Below are 24,152 nucleotides of genomic sequence, written 5' to 3'. Positions count from 1 at the left end.
GTCTTATGGATGATAGTTATAGAAGTGGAGTTCAGATTTGGGCATACCTTTTGGTTTTGCCTTGATTCCTCCACGAATTCCAATATATCTCTTCCCATGAAGTACCAAGTGGCTTGGTAGAATTCTGTTGTAAAGCATTCGGGCCTGGGAACTTATTTTTTCATACCTTTGACAATTTATTCCACCTCTTTGAGCGAGGCTTCTCTCATCATGGCTAAGTTTTGATCATGTGTGACCTTGGGAGGTATATGTTGGGAGATTCTTTGAATTTCTTCATTTCTGTCTTTTTGTGGTTCTGATAGGAAGTCTCTAAAGTGGTTTACTAAGAACCCCTCCATATCCTCATGTTGTCCTCTATGGTTCCCCTATTCATATTTAAGTGAGAATATTTTTTTGTCTTGATGGTGTTGGATCATGGCCTTATGGAAGAACTTGTTATTCTACTCCCCTTCTCTTAACCAATTCACCCTCGGTTTTTGTTTCCATAGAATCTCTTCTTGCTTCTTCCTTTCGTCGAGCTCAATTATTAACTGACCTTCGTATGCTACTAACTCTTCTAATCTCCCTTCCTGAATTATTTTTTGTTTCACTTCTATCATCTTTTGATTTAGTTGCTGCTGATCCTTCATGATGTGCCTGAATTCTTCTTTTTTCCATTTCCTTATCTTCTTCTTAATTTTTTTTAGTTTTAATTGAAATGTGTGCATACAATTCCTCCCTTTCTGGTCGTTATGTGTCCACCAGGTCTCAATATTTTTAATGAATGTTGGGTCTCTGAGCCAAAAATCTTTCAACATAAACTGTCCATTTTTCAGGCTTGCTTTCAAATCCACTTCGAAATGAGTCAGACAGTGGTCTGAGCCCATTCTAGGGAGAATCAATGTTTCTATGAATATGTCTCTTCTAATAACTTGCTCTAAAATTAAGAGTCTATCCAGTCTGGAATCAATTTGGTGATTCCATCCACTTCTGTTATTCCATGTACGCACCCCATTCATTGTGGGGATGTCTAATGGGCAATACCCTGCTATACTATCGTCGAATAACTCCATTTCTATGTTTTTTCTTCTCATGCCTCCCATTTTTTCCCCAAGTGAGGTGATCTTGTTGAAGTCACCCTCCACTATCCATAAGTCATATGTGTATAAACTTCTCATTTTTGCTAGGTTCTGGAGGAAAGCCCTTCTATCTCCTGGGATATGGAGTCCATATACTCCCGTGAGGAGCACCCAATCTTTCGATCCAATGACTCTCAACTGACATCAGAGGGTTCTCGGGATGCTAGCCCAGTCTTCGAACCATATTTCTCCTTAGTTCCAGATGATCATCAACCCTCTTGCACTACCATTAGCATCCTATTCAATAACCTGGTACTGGGGTTTGATATTTTCCAAAATCTCTTATAGTTTACTTTCACTTATATTTGTTTCTTGCATTATCATTATACTGGGTCTATCTTTTCTCAGTCCCTCTTTAAGGTATATCTGCTTGGCGCTAGTATTGAGGCCTCTTATATTCCATGTTGTAATAATAATTTCAACAATTTTTAAGGTTGTTGAAAGACCTTTGATAATGGAACCACTCTCCCATAGTTTACTAATAGTTCCCCCACCATCTGTATGGATTCAATCATTGGTCTTCTGCCTCTTTTCTTTCCCCCTTTTCTTAAGGTTCCCAATTCATGCACTTGTCCTCCATTGGACCTTAAATGCTCTGGTTGGACTATAATCACTGATCCTTATTTTATCTTGTATTGCTAAAAAATTTCCTTGTAAAGGTTTTTTTGGTCCTCTAGAATGAAGTGTTCATCCAAATGTCTCCACCGGTAGTAGCCGTTTCATCACTTTCTCTTCCACACTGAGATCTTCCTTCTGGGAGTCAATCTCCATTGGGTTTTGCTCCACCATTTGCATTGTATTCCCTTCTCTTTGACTTTCATCTACTTCTTGTTTCTTTTGCTTATTTCCATCGATCTCCTTCATCTGTATGCCTTCCATGTCCTTGGCGTGCTCCTTGATCATCTCCCCCATCTCCTCCATTTGAAGGTTGGAAAATTTGTTATGGTTATGTTCCTCTTTCTAATTTTGATTTCCCTTCTGGTTCCTAGTTGGTTTTTGGTTTCTTTTCATTCTGTGCATATCCTGGAGTTCATCCCCGTCCTCTCTTCCCATTACCTCTCCTTCCTTCTTCTCATTTGGCTGATTTTCTGGGTTGTTTAGCGGGCAAGAGCGATATAGGCGGCCATATGCATGGCATCGCCTGCATCTGAACGAGATATGCTCATACTCTATTTTTTGTTTCCATGCCTCATCATGGTATTCTAGCTCTATGTGGTCTGGTAACAGCTCAATGATATTCATGTACACACAAATTCTTACATAGGATGTATACATAACTTTTATTTTCGAGTCTTCCACTTTAACAAACGTTCTGATTGAGTTTCTTATTCCTTCCAGTATTTTAGGGTCCCAGAAGTCCATCGGTAGGCCAAAGAGCCGAACCCAGATGGGTGTTGCCGGCAGCTTCTCTTGGTCTAGGTTGTAACACTCCTCCTAGTGTCACATAAACAGGCAATGATTGTTGAAGAAATATGGGCCATCTTCAAAAACCTTCTCCTTATCTTCTAGGTTGGAAAATATTACCGAAAATAACCCTTTCCCCCAGCTTGAGATTAATATGCCCCTTTGGTTGCCATCGTTGTTGGATCCATTTGATCAGTTCCTTCTCAGTTAGCCAGGCCCCAATAAACTTGTAGATCAAGGCATGGTCCTTCATATATCTTCTATATTCCTCTAGCTTCTTATTGGGTATTACAAAATAAGGTTTTCTAGTTACTCTGAGTATAAATTTTCCTCCCAACCCCGCTTTCCATTTAGCACCCAGAAATGGTACACCTTTCCTGCGATTTTTGTTGCCTCCTACTATGCCATAAAGACTCGTCTCCCCTAAAAAAACATTTCAATTGGATGGGATCTCTAACCCCTTACCTTACCACTCATTACCTCTGTCAACAATATTCTTTGTCATTTTTGTCCTGTTTGAGGCTGTGGTGTTCAGGCGAAATCTGTGACTCCAAACCCTAACTACTCCTGCTCTTCTGCTCCATCCTATCCAATCAATTTACAAGAATCACACAAGGGAATAATATGAAACCAAAGTGATAAATATTATAAACCCTCAAATAAACATGGTTTACCATGGTTAACCATGGTTTACGATGGTTGATTTTCATATTGAGACAATCTTTTTTATAATGCAACGTTTGACCATGGTTTATTTTTATATTGAAATTATCTCCTTCATAATGTGATACTGGACAATGGTTAACCATGGTTAAAAATGTTTGACTTTCATATTGAGAGAATATTTGTCTCAATGTCATATTGAAACATGGTTTACCATGGTTAACCATAATTATTAACCAAAGGGATTTATATTACACCATAGGATAAATATTTTAAACCCTATAAATAGCATTTTGTGTTGAGACAATCTTTGTTAGAATGTGACGTTGGAGCATGGTTGACCATGATTGATTTTCATATTGAGACATTCTTTGTCATAGTGTTATGTTGCACCATGGTTGACCATGATTGGTTTTCTTATGTAGAAAATATTTGTCACCATACAACATCCGACCATGATTGATTTTCATATTGAGAAAATCTTTGTCAGAATGTGACACTGGACGATGGTGGACCATGATTATAAACCAAGGGGATTTATGCTAGACCAAAGGATTAATATTATAAAACTTATGAATAATATTAATCTCTAGGAATAAGAACCCTCAAATTAATAAATCCAAGGGATTCATATTATAATCCCAAGGGAATAATAAATCAAATGGATTAATACTAAGAACCCAAGGGATTATAGACCCAAGGGAATAATGTTAAACCAAAGGGATAAATATTATAAACCCAAGGTATATAAACCCTAAGATAAATATTATAAACCCAAGGGATTAATCTAAAAATCGATGGGATTATAAACCCAAGGGATTAATCTAAAAATCGATGGGATTATAAACCCAAGGGAATAATATTATACCGAGGGGATTAATATTATAAACCCAAGGGTTTTCTATTATAAACCCATTGGATTGATATTATAAATCCACAAGAATAGTAAGCCCAAGGGATTAATACTAAAAACACAAGGAATTATGAACCTAAGGGAAAAGTATTACACCGAAGGGATTAATATTATAAACCCATGGGATTGATAATATAAACTCATGAGATTGATATTATAAACTCAAGGGATTGATATTATAAACCCATGGGAATAATAAACCCAAGGGATTAATACTAAAAACACAAGGGATTATAAACCTAAGGGAATAATATTACACCAAAAGAATTAATATTATAAACCCAAGGGATTGATATTATAAACTGGAGATTGATATTATAAACCCATGGGAATAATAAACCCCATGTATTAATACTAAAAACCCAAGGGATTATAAATCCAAGGGAATAATATTATATGGGAGGGATAAATATTATAACCCCAAGGTATATAGACTCCAAGATAAATATTGTAAACTGTAGAATAATCATGGTTGAACATGGTTGATTTTCATATTTAGAAAATTTTATAACAATAGGATGTTGTGTCATGGTTGACCATGATTGATTTTATATGCAGAAAATATTTGTCATGATGCAACGTTGGACCATGGTTGATTTTTGTATTGAGATAGTCTTTCTCGTAATGTGACATTAGACCATGGTTGACCATGATTTTAAACTAAGGCAATTTATATTAGACACAAGGATTAATATTATAAACCCTGTGAATAATATTAAACACTAGGAATAAGAACTCTTAGATTAATAAACCCAACGGATTCATATTATGAGCCCAACGGAATAATAAACCAATGGGATTATGTAATATCCCTCCCCTTAATAATAAATAATAAATAATAATAAATAAATCACTTAATGATAAATAATAAAAATAATAAATAATAAATGTTAAATAATAAATGATATTAAAAATATATACACAGAAAATAAATAAAAATAATAAAAATAAAAATAGTAATAACCATACTAAAGCTCTAGATAAGAATAAATAAAACAAGGAAACTATCAAAAAGAAGGAAATAAAACAAGAAAACTAAAAATAAAAAAAAAATTGCATGTAGACACATGGAGTGTGTGCATGTGGTTTCCCTTTCAATATTGTTCTATTTAATAGATGGTGAGGAAGATGAGAGGCATTCTTGCATTCCATCATTCCGAGATTCTATCTTTCATTTTCTTGGGAGAATGGTGTTCTACGACTTAGGAGTCACTGGCAGTCATACATTGAGTGAGGGATCAGGGGTGGATAGTTGTAGCAAATCCTTGCGCAATTGAGCCTACGGTTGGGTGGAGAGTCATCCCCAAAACCTTGTTACGGTAAGCCTACTTCTACCACAGGTAAGCACTATTCATAGTTTGAATTTAGTTAATTAATTACATGTTTATTTGGTTAGGTAAGTGCCATTGTGATTTAAATTTAATGTTAATAAGTTAATTAGATATTTATTTTGGGTTGTTACATGAGGTATCAGAGCTTGGCTCAACCCTTAGGGCCTATGGACATCCCTTAGGGCCTATGGACATCTTAGAAAAAAAAAAAAATTATTTTTCTTGAAGGAAAGGCTTACGGCCTGCAGAATTTAAAAATAATTTAAGCCTTCATCAACCTACTGTTTTGTCGCTTTTTTTTTCGCAACAAAGGATTTTTTTTTTTTAAAACTGCAAGGGTTTGAAGTATTTTGGAAGGTTTGATTTGCAGTTTTAAGGTTTAAATTTTCCTCGAATCTTTCTTTGTGCAGCCGCTAGCCATTTAAGGGCTTTCACTTGTCAATTAGAAAGGATTCCATTATCTTTTGTGGCTTGGAAAATTTTATTGACAATTTTTAGAGGGTCACGAGCCTTGATGATTTTTCCTTGAATTTGAAATTTAAATTTTGGCGCAAAGGATTTTACTGGGATTTCGGTCTTGCAGATCCATTGATCATTTCTTTCGTGAAGCCGTAAGTTAAATTTTGGCATCAAATATCGTAGTTGCAGGCCTAAGGAGGCCTGATCATTTTACTTGGTGATTATTTTATCTAACCCTTTCAGTTTGAAAGGGTTTTCAGTTTTCGATTTGGCAAAGATCCATCTTCTGGAAGCCTATAATAAACTCAAATCAAAATTTTGGTGACTGTCGTCAAATTTCTGGAGTCAGATTATATTTATTTTGGGAAGGTTGTTCCTAGTTTGATTATGCAAAATATCTAACATTCAAAACCCGTGCGAAAAAACCCAGGCTCGATTTGTGGTAAGCCCTCATTTGAGGCTTGTAAACTTTTCTTGTCAATTTCTTTTGGAAACTGGCCTCAGATTTTTCGAGCCTTTAAAAGAAAAAAAAGAAAAAAAATTCGGAAGGCGTTTTCAATTTTTTTGAAGATTGATCAAATATTTGAGTTCTGAAACTATATGAATTTCCTTAGATGCCTTAGCGTAAAAATTTAGGCAAATAAATATTTAAAATTTAAATTTTTGAGGTTTCTTTGTCGTAGGTTTCTTTTTTTTAATGCATCACTTCCACTAATTTTTCCGTTCAACCAAGATGTAATAACTTTGAAGTGGATTTTACTTTAGGAAGGTTGATTTTTTTTTTGATAAATTTCTCTTTAAAATCATTATAAAGATAATTTCCCCATTAATTTCTCTGCAACATATCCCAGGGTTAATTTTTTAACAAGAAGAAGAGATCAAGCTTCCCAAAGCTTGCGGCTCAGAGAAACTGTGCCCAATATCTTTATGGCCTGCCACAAAAATTTCTCCAATTAAATTTTATACAGCTATTTTTTTTTAATTTCAATAGTCGTTTCACTACAATGTCGTGGTTTCAAGAAGGAAATATCTTAGATCTGCTATAATTGGTGTAACAACCATGATGATGTTTTCTTTTGCCCATGCTCAGGATTGATCACAGTCTTGTACTTGTGTATCTATCCCAATTTGATGCCGACATGCAGGTCTAAACATCTAATACTTTATGTCCCAATCTTACTACATTGTAGGTCTGTCTCTTTATCAGTGTTTGCTGTTTGTTTTCATCGACGTTGCCCCAATAATTTCTGATTGCAAAGTTCAATATAAATATCTAACGTTGTGAAGCTTTCTAACGTCGGAAAAATAATTACTTCTGAGCATTTTAAATAACCGTCAATTATTTATTTATTTCACTATTTTGTTCTCACTTTGTTAGCTGCTGCTGTAAGGAAGGAGACTTGATTTTATTGTTACTGGAAAAAAAAATCAATGGTGTTTCAAAAGCAAAACTCATGTTATCACTGCTGATAGACATGTAAAGGCATTCGGTAAAAGACTTGCTTGAGTAGGCGTTGACTTTTCTTAAAAGAGTGAGTTGGACACTTTACCCATTAACATGGTCTAGAGTTTAACGTACTTATTATGATTAATACAATAAGGTGGAAGGTGTTTAAATCTAGTAATCAATTCTTTAACGAAATATACATTATATATAACATGTGCGTGTGAGCACATTTAAAATTACATTCTTTTTCTGAGATGTATTTGTAATTTTGTATTATCTATCTATATATATATATGAGTTATAAAAATATAATTTTTACAAAGTGAAATTAAATTAAAATAATAAATATAATTATTTTGGATGGATGGTAAATATTTTATTAATAGAATAAATAAAAATATTGTGAGAAAATGTAATATTGGGAAAAGAAAAAAATTGTGTATTGAAATATAATAATAGGTGAAAATATTTGGTATATGTAAATACAAATTGTTAATCAGTATAGAGTAGTAATTTTAAAATTAGTTATGTTATTAGATTATAAGTTGTAGTGAAATTGTTTTTTAAATGAGTTATAAAAGAGGAATTTATTTTAAAAAAAATGGATTGAAAGTGTATATGTTGGTTTAGTGTAAGGGGATATTTTAACTATGGCGAGGAAAAGCTTAATGAATAATGATGTTGAATATTAGCCTTCTTAATTAGGATACTTGGTAATGTACAATGCTAAATTGACATAATAAATATTGATTTTTAGGTAAAATTTAATGGACACATTGATATACAAACATAATGATTGGTTAACCCCATTTTTGGAGTGAAGGGACTAGAAATACCAATTAAGGCCCATGTGGCTACTACGTTCTTTCTACCTTGACAAAAACAAACAAACATCTCTTTTCACAATAAAGTATTTGGATAATGATTGTTTAAATTTTGGAAAAAGAAAGACATTGTGACTAATTGATGAGCCCCAATTTTGGTAACATTTTGGGCTCATTTGGCCTACTTACCCTTGCTCAACCCTTCATTTTTCATCACTTATGCATCATTTTTTAGTATATTCATGTTATTTGTACGAAGAAGGGCAGTCACTATTCCTAGGTGGCTAACACATGTTTATTTCAGGTCTTTTTGACATTTAATGGAGCAAACCACGCAGATGGAGGCTAGGAGACAGCCAAGATGGGATTGCGGTTTTGTAGGGAGGTTGTCCACAGCCTTAAATGGCCCTCCTCGTGATCTCCACCCCAACTCCGAGCTCCAACCACCACCGAGCTAGAAGGCAGCCAAACGGATTGAAGGGAAACAACAGATTACTCTTAGTTTGGACAGCCAAACCCCACTAATTTAGGAGGCCAGCTTGGCCCTTGTAATGTATAAATGATGAGGCTGTAGCCTTCGATAGGGACTTTTGAAACTTTGTTGTTTATGCTAGAATATGAGCTGATAGGTCTGTTTGCTCCTTGTAAGCCATTTTTGGCATGTTGTTAGACTTATGACTATTCTCTTTCAATAAAAGGCAGGCAGATTTGAGTTCAGTTCTGAGTTCTTAGAGGAGCTATAGCTCTCGGGGTTGGGCCCAACCTGAGAGCAATAGACCTCCTTTCGTTGTATTGTTACTTTCCTTTCAGCATTTTATTTCTTTTTCTTTACATGCATTTGGAAACACAGTTTGCTGAGTTGAATTTCTTGATGTGATTAAGTAGGTTAGTTTTATGGATAAAGTGCTTTCAGTAGTTTAGATTAGAGTAAGGGGATTAGAGTTAATCAGAGCTCCACAAAAGGGTTGATTGCACACTCACTTCCACCTCTGTTTAGAGATTGGGAGTGCAGCCCGTGCCACCCACCAAAAACACAGTCTTACATGTTCATACAAGCTTCAATGCAATGTTCTCGGTTGTAGCAGCATCCATGCATTTAGATCTTGTGGAATAACTCTTTGTTTCAGCACCATGCACGATTTCCCTTTAAACTACATTGCTGTTCTTTGGTTTCTAATAAAACAGTTAGACTAGGTTGACGAACTTTCGGTTATATGCGAGACAGGGGTGATTTGTTTCATTTACACTGCGCAGCACTACTCTATCATTTCCTTATCCTTCTAAGCCGTGCCTAAGCCATCTACTTATCCCCCAGTTAGATCATTTGCCTCCCAACTCTTCTATCATCCACGTTGTTTTATCTTTTCGGCCTTCCATTGCCTCTACCCTCCTCTAGACCAACCAGCTTTCCACACCCCCTCTCCATCTCATCTCTCTGTCCATAAGCCATCACAAGCTCCCCTCCTACCTCCCTATCCACCCATACAGCTCATTCACTCATCCATCACCCAAAACTCCGATTGCAGAACATCCTGTAGAAATTACGGGACTTCCTGTAGAAATCCTGAACTTCCTATAGAATCCCCTGCAGACATCCTGTAGAAGCTTGCAAACACGGTTGCCAGGCATCTGAACTTTGTGAACTTCTGTGGAATGATGTTAGGGATCCCTTAGACCCTCTCAGAGTCCTCCTGATCTCTTCCAAGCCTTCCTCCCCTTGATCTACCCCTGCACAGTCAAGACCCAGTAAGAAGCACAGTCATAATAACTCCAACAACTGGAGCAAAAATACAAAAACATGTTCTCTTCAGATGAAAGTAGCTTAGACACATGCATCTCATCTCAATAGAAGTAATGGCATCACTTTTAGAAGTTGCATTCCCACCATTGCATCATAAGGATTAAGCTGGTAGAATTAGGGTTTACTAGGGTTTCCATGTTTTGTTGGCTTTCAGTTCATTCTTGCAAAGTAGGTTAATTTCCTTTGAGATAGCTTTCGTTCATCACTTAAAAAGCTTCTTCTGAGAACATATAGAAGTTGGCTTGAGCCCTAGTGGACTTGTGTCAGCTGACCAAGTGACAGCTGCGACAAGAGCTAGTACTTGTGCATACACCACCGTCGCTTCCAAGTTTGTTACGAACTACCGGGTTGATAAAATTAGAGAAGGAAGCTCCAGGAGTTGTAGCATTATTGCTACAATACTGGAGCCCACCATCTTTTTGGCGCCGTTGCCGAGGAAGTGTTAGAGTATTAGTAATTGTTGCTTTTCTTCTATTTTCCTACTCACGCCTTCTGCCAAGTAGTTTATTTCATTTCCATTCTGCAAAAGTAGCATAGACATTTCCTGCTTTCATAGATTAACATTTCAATTCTGCAAGCGTAGACTAGCATTTCCATTCCTACAATATCATTTGAGCAAAGTAGATTAGTTCTTTCCTGCTTTCATTTCAATTCTGCATTTTCATTTCAGCAAGATAGTTAGTTATAGATCAATCTGTTTCGGTTTTTGCAGGTACCAGAAAAAAAAACAAAAGCAATCAAAAGTCTTTCCATTTCATGCCTCGTAGGAATCGAGATAAAACAGGCAAATTCTTACCCAACACCCCCACTACATCAATGAGTCAACCTTCTCTCTTCTTCGGTGACAGTGATCCAGAAGAACCTATAGGTGAACCTCCTGAGATATACGAAGATCCTATAGTAGAAGAAGAATTAGAGACCATCCCATCTGAAGCTATGGTTGACAATAGAGGAGAAGATGAGAGAATAGAAGGTGCCTTCCCCATCCGAGAGACCAATGGAGACATGAAAGTGAAGAATATTAGCCCCTCCGCTTTACCTCACTTCCATGGACTGACTACTGAAGATCCTGATACCTTCCTATTTGAGTTCGTTGTCCTTTGTCGAACCTATGACTATACTGAAGATGAGCAGAAGCTGAAACTCTTCTCCTCAACTCTTAAGGATGCAGCATCACGCTGGTTCATGGGCTTACCTGGGAACAGCATCACCACTTGGGCTCAGATGCAGCAAGCTTTCAATACCAAGTACCGGGACTACTGTAGGTCCAAGGAAACCAAGGGGGAAATCTTCTGGATGACCATGGGAAATGATGAGTCCTTAGAGGATTATGAGGAAAGGTTCCAACTTAGCTACAAACGGGCCAGGTACACACTTGACCCTGAATCCCTCAAGTTGGTCCTGCTCCGAGGAGTCCCTGAAGACCTCTTAAATACCCTTCACATGTTAGTGCAGGAGGAGATATTTACCAACTGCCTTATGAGGACATAAAGACTGTGTTTAGAAACCACTCTAGGGCAGCCCAGAAACGAGGTAGAGGAAACCTCCTCTCAGCTGGTATTCCTTTCTCCAAACATGAGTTTGCAAATCAATTACAGGATCTCAAAAGTGAGGTGAGACAGACCATTGCCATGCAACTTGATACATTCAGGATGCAGCAGAAGAAGGAAGAAGCTGAGAGGGCCTTGGCTATCTTCTGCCCTAGGTGTACAAGGAGACACCCTAGAAACGAATGCCCATTACATTCGGTTGAAGTATGTTTCGTTTGTGAGGAGGACCATCCCACAAATCAATGTCCAACCTTACCTGGGCTTAAAGCCATGTATCAAGGGACAGAAGCCCCCATCGAACCTCTCTATTTCCTCAACCAAAGGAGGCTAGAAGGACCTAGACCTTACCAGCAGGGGATGCAAGGGGCGCCCCAAGCTTATTATAGCCCCAACCAATCTACTCCTATACCCTCCTGGGGTCCCCCTGCTCATCCTTCCAGGTCTGTGCCTCCTCCATGGTCTTATCCACCTCAGTACCATACTCAACCCACTACTCATTCGTATCACTCACATGCCCAGCCACAGCCTCAGTGGAATGCACCTCAGTCGGGGTGGAGGCCCCAGTACAACACTCCTCCCGCCATTTTGCCTCCACAACCAGTTCAACCTCAACCATTACCTCTTGCTCCTCCAAGGCAACCTCAAATGCCTGCTCACCCGAACCCGAACCCCAACAACAGACAGGCCCAGCCGGTATACACTGGGGAAACATCATGCCCTACCTATGCTGTGGAGATCCAGGAGATCAATCTGCGATCTGGAAAGACTCTTCCAGATCGCCAACCTCCTCCCCCAGAGGACGAGGAAGACAAACAGGAAAGTGAACCAAAGGCTATTCCACCCTTTCCTGAGAGACTAACAGCGACCACACAACCCAACCCAGAGGAGGACGAGTTTCTGGGAGAGCTCAAGCAGTTGTGTGTGAAAATACCGCTTCTCCAAGCCATCAAAGATGTACCGATATACAACAAACTGGTTAAGGAAAAGTGTTTCAGACACCCAGGCAGGCGAAAGAGAGATGCTTCAACCATCAATGACATAGGACAACTGTCTGACCTTATGTTGGGACAAGTCATCTGCCCAAAGTACCTAGATCCTGGGAGTCGAGTAGTAGATGTCCACATCAATGGCACCATCATACCTCACACCTTGATTGACCTGGGGGCTGCCATTAATGTGATGACCAGGGATACCATGCTCAAACTCAACCTTCAGGGTTCCTTGAGGAAGACCTCGACAGTCCTACAACTAGCAGATCGCTCCATTGTGACTCCCGAAGGGATTGTGGAGGATGTCTTGGTCTCTGTTGACTCTTGGGAATATCCTGCAGATTTCTTGGTGCTGCAACCAAAGGCAAAGCTCACTGGATATCCTCCTTTTTTGGGAAGGCCTTGGTTAGCCACTGCAGATGCTTACATAAGTTGCCGTGCAGGAAACATGACCATAAAAAATGGCCCTATGTCCAAGCAGCTAGTCCTATACCCTCCTGCCCAGCCCTCATTAGAACATGACTTGCCACTTTGTTTGGAGGAAGGAGAAGAAGATGAGGTGTACTCAGCACCTTTGTGCACCCTAGACACCACTAGGGGAGACCCCCCAACCGAGGATGATTTGATTGAGACCTTGATCCAGAATCCACCTCCCAGTGCACTGACTTTAGAGGAATTGGTGGAGGATGCCAAAGCCAACACTTTAGTGGACCTTTGTGCAACCAACCCTGTCACTCCCAGAGTCAAGAATGTGGAGTTCAGCCCTGAGAGAACGTTAAAGATCAGCTCCTACCTATCTCCTTCTCAGGAAAAGGCACTGTGTAGTCTGTTGGCCAGTCATCTAGATGCCTTTGCTTGGAGCTATAAGGAGATGAAAGGAGTCCATCCTTCGGTCTGTACCCATCACATCTACATCAAAGAGGATTGTAAACCGGTTAGGCAACCCCAGAGGAGGATGAATCCAGCCCTTAAGGACATTGTCAAGGAAGAATTGCAAAAACTGTTGGATGCCGGATTCATTTACCCCATCTCAGATAGCGAATGGGTGTCCCCTCTGGTGTTGGTTCCAAAGAAAAACGAGAAGTGGAGAATCTGTGTGGACTACCGAGAACTGAACAAAGCTACTAAGAAAGACCATTTCCCTCTACCTTTCATAGACCAAGTGTTGGATGGATTGGCAGGAAAGAAGTTTTTCTCTTTCCTAAATGGGTTTAGCGGGTACAACCAAATCCAAATTAGCCTAGAAGACCAAGATAAGACCACCTTCACTTGTCCGTGGGGTACCTTTGCCTACAGAGTTCTTCCCTTTGGGCTATGCAATGCTCCTGCTACCTTCCAGAGAGCCGTCTTGAGCATCTTTTCTGAACTGGTCCATGATGCGGTAAAAATCTATATGGATGACTTCACTCCTTATGGGTCCAACTTCCAGGAAGCATGGTCCAATCTGGGAAAAGTCCTAACCAAATGCATTGAGATGAACCTGTCCCTTAGTCCTGAAAAATGTGAATTCCTGATGACTAAAGGGACCGTGCTAGGCCATACCATTTCTTGCCAGGGGTTACAGGTGGATCCTAACAAAATTGCTCTCATCAAGAGGGTTCCACCTCCCCAAAAGGTAAGGGATGTTCGGAGTTTCTTAGGATTAGCAGGGTATTACAGGAGATTCATTAAAGACTTCAGCAAGCTAGGCTCACCATTGTTCGGCTTGTTGGCAAAAGATGTGGAGTTTAAATGGACTGACGATTGTCAGAGGGCTTTGAATGAATTAAAGGACAAGTTGGTGTCTGCCCCAATCTTGAGAGGTCCAAACTAGGCCCTACCTTTCCACATCCACACTGATGCCTCGAACAAAGCCATAGGGGCAGCCTTAGGACAAGTTGAACAAAAAATTCCGTATGCCATTTACTTTGTCAGCAAAAACTTATCCAAAGCAGAACTGAATTACACTGTAACCGAGAAAGAATTCTTCGCTGTGGTCCATGCACTGAACAAGTTCCGACATTATATCACTGGCTATCAAACATTTGTACATACTAATCATGCTGCAATTAGATATTTAATGAATAAACCAGATGTGAATGCTCGTATTATTAGATGGTTACTTTTGTTGCAGCAATTTGATTTGACTATCGTTGACAAACCAGGTAAAGAAAATGTGGTTGTTGACTTTTTATCTAGATTGGATCTATCTGCAGATGAGGATGGAACAGTGGACGACCAGATGCCCAATGAACATCTGTTTGCTATCTCAGTACTCTCTCCATGGTTTGCTGATATAGCAAACTACCTTGTTTCAGCACAGTTCCCTCCGCACCTATCCTCAAGAGAGAAGAGCAGAATCATCAGAAAAAGTGCCTCATTTACTTGGATCGGGGGCAACCTGTTCAAGCTTGGCCCTGATCAGATCTTAAGGCGTTGTGTAAGGGAGGAGGAAGTCTTTGATATCCTCCTCACCTGTCATGATGGGCTTTGTGGAGGACATTTTGCAGCAAAGAGGACTGCCTTCAAAATCCTGCAGGCAGGCTACTATTGGCCCACACTTCATTAGGACGTCAGAAGGTATGTCAGCCAATGTGACCGATGCCAAAGAATGGGGAAACCGACTCAAAGAGATGAGATGCCTCTCCAACCTCAAGTGACTCTTGAGCCATTTGAGAAGTGGGGTATGGACTTTGTGGGTCCAATCAACCCTCCTTCGAGGCAAAGGTCTTACATCATTGTGTGCACTGACTATCTGACAAAGTGGGAAGAAACTAAGGCAATCAAAGCAACAACAGAAGAAAAGGTGGCTGAGTTCTTAAGAGAAAACATCTTCTACAAATTTGGCTACCCAAGAGAGTTAGTCACCGATCAAGGAAGCCAGTTCACATCCAACTTAATTGAAGACCTACTAGCTCATCACAAAATCAAGCATAGGACTTCCACCCCCTATCATCCACAGGCAAATGGGCAAGTGGAAGTCACCAATAGAACATTGGAAGGGATTTTGACTAAGGTGGTGAGCAGCAGTAGGAAAGACTGGGCAGATCACTTGGTTGAGGCCACATGGGCTTACAACACCACCTGGAAGACCACAACCGACTTCACACCTTATGAGCTGGTCTATGGGAAGAAAGCTTTGCTGTCCATTAAATTTGAATACAACATTTTGAGGATGGCAGCTCAGCTGGACCTAGATCTCAGCCATGCACAACAAGAAAGGTTATTGCAGCTGAATGGACTGGACGAGCACTGAATGCAGGCCCTCCTTCACTCAGAAGTGGTTCAACTTCAGAGAAAGGTGTGGCATGACCAACACCTCAATGACAAGCAATTCCAGCCAGGAGATTGGGCACTATTGTATGACTCCAGGCACAAAGATTTCAAGGGGAAGCTGAGAACCAGATGGCTGGGACCATATGCAGTGGAAAAATGTCATGACAATGGATCTGTTCTTATTCGGACCATTGATGAGGAGGCCATCCCCATGCTTGTCAATGGGCATCGACTGAAGATCTACAGGAAACCTCTCTCAAGACAAGAGTTCATCAAAACTGTGGAGAAATCAGTGTTGGTCATAGAGAAGGGTTCTGCCTCTGCTTTGGGCATACCCTGAGAGATCTAAAAAAAAAAGAAGAAGAAAAAATAAAGATCCTTGGGTGAAAACCTTTCTGAGGCTCCCAAGGCAGGTGGTAGGGGTGAAAACCTCATTGAGGCACCCCTATTGTCTTTCAAAAAAAAAAAAAAAAAAGGGGATTTGAAAAAGATCCTTGAGTGAAAACCTCTCTGAGGCACTTAAGGTAGATGGCAAGGGTGAAAACCTCATTGAGGCGTCCCTGCTATCTTTAAAAAAAAAAAAAAGGAGAAAAAAAAAAGAAAAAAAACAATAAGCAAAAAAGATAGGGACAGCAAGTTTATAATATGGTAATGCATGCAGGCTGCAAGTTTATGAAGGAAGAAGAGGTCCCTCAATTTGGAGACAAGGGTCCATATCATGCTGCCAGGAGACCCTACCAGCACCTCCTCTGAGAACACTCATCTTCTCCAAGGTATGGGCACGATTTCATCACAGCTTAGTCTCCTACAGGAAGTTACAGACTTTCTACAGGAAGTTACAGACTTTCTACAGGAAGTTCTGTATTTCTACAGGAAACTTCCTGTAGAAGTTTTGGACGGCCCAGAACTAATTGTATGAGGAGATCTAACGACCAAGGTCCGGTATGGACGCATGCAAGCTACTATTTTCTCCCTCGCACACTGCTGTCACCTCCTTCTACCACCCCTGTCGACATGCAATAAAAGTACCTGCACCATCAAAATCGATCATTGAGTTATCAAGAGAAAGAAATTTCTACATGAAAACAGATGTTGAGATTCCATGCAATACCCATCACAGCTATCCAAGGGCCCTGTGAGCGTGATCGTGATGCCGCTGTCTTCATCGTTCAGCATGCACCCGAGGAGGAAAAACTGCTACAGGACATCCTGCAGGAGTCCCGTAGCAGTTAAGCCAACTAGAGTGTACACCATTCAAGCGCTTGCAACATTCAATGATAACGCGGGCACATGCAGCCGAATCATAAGATTCATCGTCAGCGGCCTGTGAAGAGGAACCTCCGGGCCTGTGCAATCAAGCAGCAACAAACAAATCTAGTCATCGTCATCCAAAAGCCTGAAGAATCATGTCGCGGCCGCACAGGTAAGTGCCTCGCCCTTTCTTCCGTCGAATTGCATGAATTTTACTTTGAAATGTTTGCAAGTGTGAAGTGAATGGGTTGAGCGGTCGTATGGCCATTCGACTGGCCACGTCGACTAGTCAGATGTGTAAATGGTGGTCGTGGCAAAAGGAATGGGTAGTGCACACGTGAGAGCCATCCAGTCGGGGAGAAGCGCATTTTAACAGAAATGACGACAGCGGATCTGCGGGGAATGATGCGGCAGTAAGGGAACTTGCAGAAGAATGATTGAGTGACGTCGTCCAATGGTCCGGCAGGGACAGCTCACCCCCGCGCCATGGATTCCGCCGGATTCAAATCTAATCGGCTAGATTGCCACCCCATGCATTTATCATTCGTCGTTTGAAAGTCGAGTGAGCATCCGGATTCCTCTGAAGCTCGACACTCCAAGTCTTCGGCCATTCGAACGTCTGTTAAGCAGCACAGAAGGCACAAACCCACTGCAGTATCCTCCAGAATTCGTGCGCTGCTTCTACAGGAAATTGGGTTCCTCACGTCAAAAGGTGGCGGATTAAAAAGGTAAGCCTAAACCTTCCATGCAATTGGTTTCGAGGGTGGCAGAGTCGACGTTCTACAGTCTGGTTGTAAAAAAATTGCAAGTATTGTCTGCCGTTTGCATGAATCGTCGTCCTACAGGATGTGAGTTATAATTAAGTTGTGTTAAGGCTCATCGGGAGATAAGTTTTCATGAATTGTATGCGTTGCAGAGGCGTAATTCTACGCTCTATCCCAGTAGGCCAATTTTCTTCCGCACTGGCCACCTCCAGCTAACGCAGCAGTTTTTCACCATGCCGGGTGGGTTCATCAGAAGGGAACCAACCGACTCAGCAAAGCTAAGAGAGAATCCTGAGGTGGTGGAGCTGTTCACGCAAGCGCAATGGATGTCATTCTGCGACAAATTGTAGGGCTATGACGATGAGGTGGCAGAGGAGTTCTTGCAAGCTCTGAAGCCGAAATCCAAAACATTGGCCACCGTCAACTTCAGGGGTTTGAGTCTCAGACTCACCCCACAATTCATCAGCCGAGTTACTAAGCTCCCAATGGGATTACCATGGGACAAAGAAGAGAGGAAATTGGGCCAGAAGGCTAAGAAGGAATTCTTCCCCCCAGAGGAGGAATTCTCAGAAGATAAAAACGGGGTTCGTAGAACCAGCTTACTGCCACTTTGGAGTGAAGTTAGCCTCCAGATTATGAAGTACATCACCTGCGAAGGTCGGTTTAGCATTGTATATGGGTACCATTTTCGGTTACTCACGAAATTAAGGGATTAGATGGACCTACCTGTAGAAAACAACCTAAGTATCCCCTACTTTCTACTACAGTCTATGATTGAATGTGCCACCAAGTTGAAAGAAGGCACACCAGACCAGGTAGCCCACCATGGACTCATTAAACTCCTCGTGGAGGATGCGCTCCACACATACAAGGTTCCTCTCTCATGGGAAGCCTTCAGGAATTTGACCAGGGATGGTGATATAAAGATGTTGACCGAAGAGATCGGTTCATCCAGCAGTGAGGAGAAGGAGTCAGTGCCCACAGGAAAGAAAGAAAAAGGCCAGAGACCCACGGCCAAAACACCAAAGACAGAGAAAAAGGAGAAACAAGAGAAAAAGGGTGCCAAGGAGAAAGAGGAAGCACCCATGTTAACACCCCGAGAGAAGAGATTACAAAGCAGGGTGGACAAGACTGAGCAGGTCCACATTAGCAAAGGCACCTCGACAGCAGCCTAGACCAAGTCAAAAAGTAAAACACCCTCAGCAAAGCAAACTAAAGTGGTGTCACCTATTCCTACAGGAAAACCGAAACTGGCTTCTACAGGAAGCCTGAAATCAGTTAAAAAAGGGCCTTCTATAGGAAGCCCTGAGAAAAGAAAATCAAAGGAAAAGAAGGCCGACGTTCTTGCAAGGGAGGCAGCAGCTGTGTTGGCCGCCCTCAGTACACCCCCTAAGCCCAAGGAAAAGAGAAAGAGGGAGGCCCCTCTATATTTTAAAGCTCGAAGAAGTGTGAGAATAAAGACGGGCAAGCCACAGCCTCCGTCCAGCAGCCCAATCACTATCGACGATGCCCCGACTTCGCCCAGGGAGAGGTCCCCCTCAAGGATATCAGTCACCTATGAGAGGGGGAACCCAAAAACAACCACTTGGAAAGAAAGGCTAGACCAATTGGCTTCAAAAGCCCGGCTATAGGATGTTGAAGCTGCTCTACAGGAAACCTTAGCCCGGCTTAAGGAAACAGAGAGAATGGAAGGGGAAGCACCCTCATCACCACCGAGGGAGGGCGAAGTAGAGCCACCAAAGGAAGTAGAGAAAGAACATATTCCAGAGCCTAGCCCTTAGCCAAGTCTGAGTTCATATTACAACTTCTTAGAGGCTGGCAAAATTATACCTCAGAAATTCACTGTGCCACTGTTCTTTGCATTGGAGGAAGAGAGAGTACGTACACACACGTGGATGAAAATAGCCAAGTCAAAAGGTGTGGCAGACATAGGTCCCTTGGAGGAGAAACTCAAGGAGGCCAGAAGTGAATTAGCCTTGGCTAAACACATGGCAAATTGCCAACGAGTGTTCCTACAAGAAGAAAAAGAAAAGCTTAGATTGCAGCTACAGGAGCTGAGGAGAGGAACAGGCACACCCTCAGGGGATAGCACAGCAGAACAACAAGGCAAAAAGGAACTGCAAACCGGTCTTGGGGATCCAACCTTGCATCTACAGGAACCAGAACAACAAGCACAAATTGAGGTGCAAGCTCTCAGACAGCAGTTGCAGCAGAAAGAGGCACAATTGGCCTGCATGGCCAGTTGGGCCATGGATGCTATCCAATGCAGACAGCCGGCCAAATCCTATGGCCTGTACCTGAAAGACCAATGGCTGCAATTTCAAATCAATACCTTGGCGCAAAGGGGTATCTCTCAGCTCCAAGACCCGCAGCAATTCACTGAATTATGCAGTACCAGCTCATCAGAGGATAAGGCCAAATTAGCGGAGTTCTACCTCCATAATTTGGCCCTGCCTAATGAAATTTCATGGGAACCCAATACGGCCTTAGGAGATATGCAATTAATGGCATTTGCCTCATGGTTGAACCATGAGGACAAAAGAGCAGCAGAAGCCAAAGCGGTCATGAACCGAGAGCTGAATGAGCCATTGCTAATTAGAGCAGAACCAGGGGATCCAGTTGCACTAATCTCGGCACACCAACACTTGTCCACCGACCCTCAAGCTTGATTGAGATATATGGATCAGCAGGGCCAAGCCATAGTGCATTTTGAGGACATGGAGAGACTGTTAGGAGACAACTTTGTCTAAGCTTGCACCCGCCGATGGAATACATTGGCCCACAGTCTGAAAATCAGAGAGTATCAGACCCCAACTCGGATGAGGGAAGCTCTAGTATGGGTGGCCCTCTATAAGAAGTCCATGCAAAACCTCTAGGCCAGCTGGATTGGCCTCAAGCTAAGCCCACCACTGCTGCTAGGATTGATGGAAGGCAGCACAGAGAAAGACGATAATGAACAGTGGGAAGAGGTGAACAGAAAGGCTAGGTTCCATATCAGCAAGGAGGACACTACTACAGAGGCCTGGGATGTAAGGGTGGCAGTAAAGGCAATGAAGGATGAGGAGCTAGATTAGTTGCTCAAGGATGAGCAAATATTTTAGCAAGGGGGTGATGATGAGCCCCAATTTTGGTAACATTTTGGGCTCATTTGGCCTACTTACCCTTGCTCAACCCTTCATTTTTCATCACTTATGCATCATTTTTTAGTATATTCATGTTATTTGTACGAAGAAGGGCAGTCACTATTCCTAGGTGGCTAACACATGTTTATTTCAGGTCTTTTTGACATTTAATGGAGCAAACCACGAAGATGGAGGCTAGGAGACAGCCAAGATGGGATTGCGGTTTTGTAGGGAGGTTGTCCACAGCCTTAAATGGCCCTCCTCGTGATCTCCACCCCAACTCCGATCTCCAACCACCACCGAGCTAGAAGGCAGCCAAACGGATTGAAGGGAAACAACAGATTACTCTTAGTTTGGACAGCCAAACCCCACTAATTTAGGAGGCCAGCTTGGCCCTTGTAATGCATAAATGATGAGTCTGTAGCCTTCGATGGGGACTTTTGAAACTTTGTTGTTTATGCTAGACTACGAGCTGATAGCTCTGTTTGCTCCTTGTAAGCCATTTTTGGCATGTTGTTAGACTTATGACTATTCTCTTTTAATAAAAGGCAGGCAGATTTGAGTTCAGTTCTGAGTTCTTAGAGGAGCTATAGCTCTCGGGGTTGGGCCCAACCTGAGAGCAATAGACCTCCTTTCATTGTATTGTTACTTTCCTTTCAGCATTTTATTTCTTTTTCTTTACATGCATTTGGAAACACAGTTTGTTGAGTTGAATTTCTTGATGTGATTAAGTAGGTTAGTTTTATAGATAAAGTGCTTTTAGTAGTTTAGATTAGAGTAAGGGGATTAGAGTTAATCAGAGCTCCACAAAAGGGTTGATTGCACACTCACTTCCACCTCTGTACCAATTGATGGGGCCAGCCCACGTGGTCCCCCCGCCAACTCAGTCTACGCGGACTCACACTAATCCTTGGTTGATAATAAAGTGATTGTAAATGATTTTTGTGGTGGTTGATTGGCATTCAATACATGGTACCTTACTTGGCCTCTCTTCACGACACCTGCCCTCCTCGGGGTTGACAAACCCTAATCCCCTTAACGCGCTTTTCCTCCGCCATTTCGCGCCTGTTCAGTCATTTTCACTCTGTGACTTGCTCTGTCGTTCTGGTCTTGCTCCGCCTCTGGTTTTTCTGTTTGTGGGAGAAACCCTGTTGAGCTCCGCTGGTTTCTTATGGTGTAACAATGCTCTTCCACTCCGTCAAACCGGTGCTATGGGAGTCAAAGGGCTTACTTCAGGGTTTCTTGGTAAGTTACGGTCCTTCTCTACGCGTTCAACTTGTTCCTCGACTGTGTGAGCTTTACTGTTTCTGTTCTGGTGATTACTGTTCATTATGGTCTTTTTGGCAATTATGTGGTGAATGTTGGTGATGAGTGGTTGCTACTCTGTTCCGCTGTCAAACTCACAGTTTGAAGACTCTCCAGCTTGGCTTTTCTCCAACGCTCGGCTTTATAGAACATGTATGGCCTCGTTCCATGCTAAATATTTGTGTCCACAGTTTGTCCCGGAACTAACGTTCCGCAGCCCCTTTGTGTTCAGGGTTAGCACTTCGTTTCCGCTGGCCTGGGTCTCGGCTCACTACAGGTATGGCTCCTCTGTCACCCTCCTACATGGATTTGTTTGTTTTGATTGCAGTTTCATTTCACAACTTTGTTTGCAGGGCTATTATTGGTGTTCAGACCCTAACTCTTCACCTTGCTTTGTGTTGGCAGGTGTGGCCGGATTCCGCGGATTCACCAAGGCTACAATCGCTCTTTACCGGGTAGCTCTGTCTTGGTTTACTTTCTCACGATGTTTCTTGGTCTTGGCCGCATTTACTCTTGTCTGCTGTGTGCATTCTGTGTATTTGTCGGACCTGTGTATGTCAGGGTTACCTCCAACCCGTAACCGTAATTTGGGGTTTTTCTGTGAGCTCTTGATATCTCGGTTCTATGAACCCTCGTGACACAGTTTTGGTATATATTGTTTTACACAGGCATACTATGTAATATTTTTATGGCATATGAACTATTTGTAATGGTTTTGTGGCTTACCGGTTTAGACTGTGGTCTGTTCGTTCTGCTGTGTTGGGTTGCGCCCTCCCGTCTTGTACTCACTCTCTTCTTAGCTAGTCGAAGGACTCTTTGGAATTGTAAAGAACTCTGTTATTTTGGGTTGCTTGAAATGAATTGAAATTACGATGATATGCATGTACAGATTATTACAGAGGACATAAATCATAGACTTGTATTTTTAATGGTGCACTGTATTTGATGAAGGAAAATAATGTATGTACTTCTGGTATTTTTCTTTTACATGTTCCGCTCCTGAACTGAACCCCTCTGGGTTGTTTCGTTTGCCCTTTTGTACAATAGTTTGAGCAGTTGATTAACTGCCTGGTAGTTATGCTATTTCGGTTTTGTACAGTTGATACATGCATACGTTTCCTTTTGCTATTTGTTGGCTCACTTGCCCCTTTTATGCCATAAGGGTTTGCTGTTACATACTTATTAACACTAATCTATCTTTAACACTTCTAACTAAAACCTGTTACAGTAATTAAGGTAAAATAAACATAAATTAGGACAACAGAGTTTAATGTTGTAGTTGACCCTGAAAGAAATTAAACAACAGAAAGGAAAAAAAAACTAAGAACTCTGACAGGCTTGCTGTCCAGTTTAATGAAATTTTCAACTTTCCCAATCTTCTTCTGAAACTGTGTCCATCTTCTCTCGGTCTTCTCCCTGTCGACCAGATGCTCCTGCATTAGAGATTGGGAGTGCAGCCCGTGCCACCCACCAAAAACACAGTCTTACATATTCATACAAGCTTCAATGCAATGTTCTCGGTTGTAGCAGCATCCATGCATGTAGATCTTGAGGAATAACTCTTTGTTTCAGCACCATGCACGATTTCCCTTTAAACTACATCGCTGTTCTTTGTTTTCTAATAAAACAGTTAGACTAGGTTGACGAACTTTCGGTTATATGCGAGACAGGGGTGATTTGTTTCATTTACACTGCACAGCACTACTCTATCATTTCCTTATCCTTCTAAGCCGTGCCTAAGCCATCTACTTATCCCCCAGAATAGATCATTTTCCTCCCAACTCTTCTATCATCCACGTCGTTTTATCTTTTCGGCCTTCCATTGCCTCTACCCTCCTCTAGACCAACCAGCTTTCCACAACCCCTCTCCATCTCATCTATCTGTCCATAAGCCATCACAAGCTCCCCTCCTACCTCCCTATCCACCCATACAGCTCATTCACTCATCCATCACCC

This window comes from Pinus tabuliformis, chromosome 4_1 (genome assembly GCF_031772625.1).
Source record: "Pinus tabuliformis cultivar Carrire ecotype Pingquan chromosome 4_1, CPIR1, whole genome shotgun sequence".
Taxonomy (NCBI): domain Eukaryota; kingdom Viridiplantae; phylum Streptophyta; class Pinopsida; order Pinales; family Pinaceae; genus Pinus; species Pinus tabuliformis.
This window is presented reverse-complemented; position numbering follows the sequence as displayed.